This window comes from Symphalangus syndactylus, chromosome 11 (assembly GCF_028878055.3).
Source record: "Symphalangus syndactylus isolate Jambi chromosome 11, NHGRI_mSymSyn1-v2.1_pri, whole genome shotgun sequence".
NCBI classification, from domain to species: domain Eukaryota; kingdom Metazoa; phylum Chordata; class Mammalia; order Primates; family Hylobatidae; genus Symphalangus; species Symphalangus syndactylus.
The window spans coordinates 94821090-94821603 of record NC_072433.2 but is presented as its reverse complement, the minus strand read 5'-3'; positions in this window follow the sequence as shown (position 1 = coordinate 94821603).

Genomic DNA, 514 nt, shown 5'->3' with positions numbered 1-514 from the left:
TCTCTTATTGAGAGTTAATGCGGGAGAGTTGAACTCAGCAAATCGTGTCAGTTTCTTCCTTCTCCCCTCTCTTTCCACCCTCCAGCCTCTCATAAAACAACATAAGGGGCCTGTGCCCTATTCTGCCATAGTGTTAGTCATCAGATGTTTATGATTTTGTGGTGGCATACGGGCAGTTTAGGCAAACAATTGGCATAGGAGGGGAGGATTGCAGCAGATGGTTGAAATTCCAGAAAAATGCCCTGGCTAAGTCAGGCTCAGCACACCTCCCACCCCATGAAGACTAAAACTGCTCTATTTCTGGGGGGGGTACAAACCTGCAAGCTTTTTGCCTCTAGCCCTTATGAAAGAAAAAACAGAGGGTGAAAGAGGGAATCCAGTCTGTATTACCAACTCGATCCCATCCCCCAAACAGACGTGTGTGTGTGTGTGTGTGCGCGCGTGCGCGAGCGTGTATGTCACATATGGCAATTTGAAACAGTTAAACATATGAAGAACTTTTTCATTCACAGAT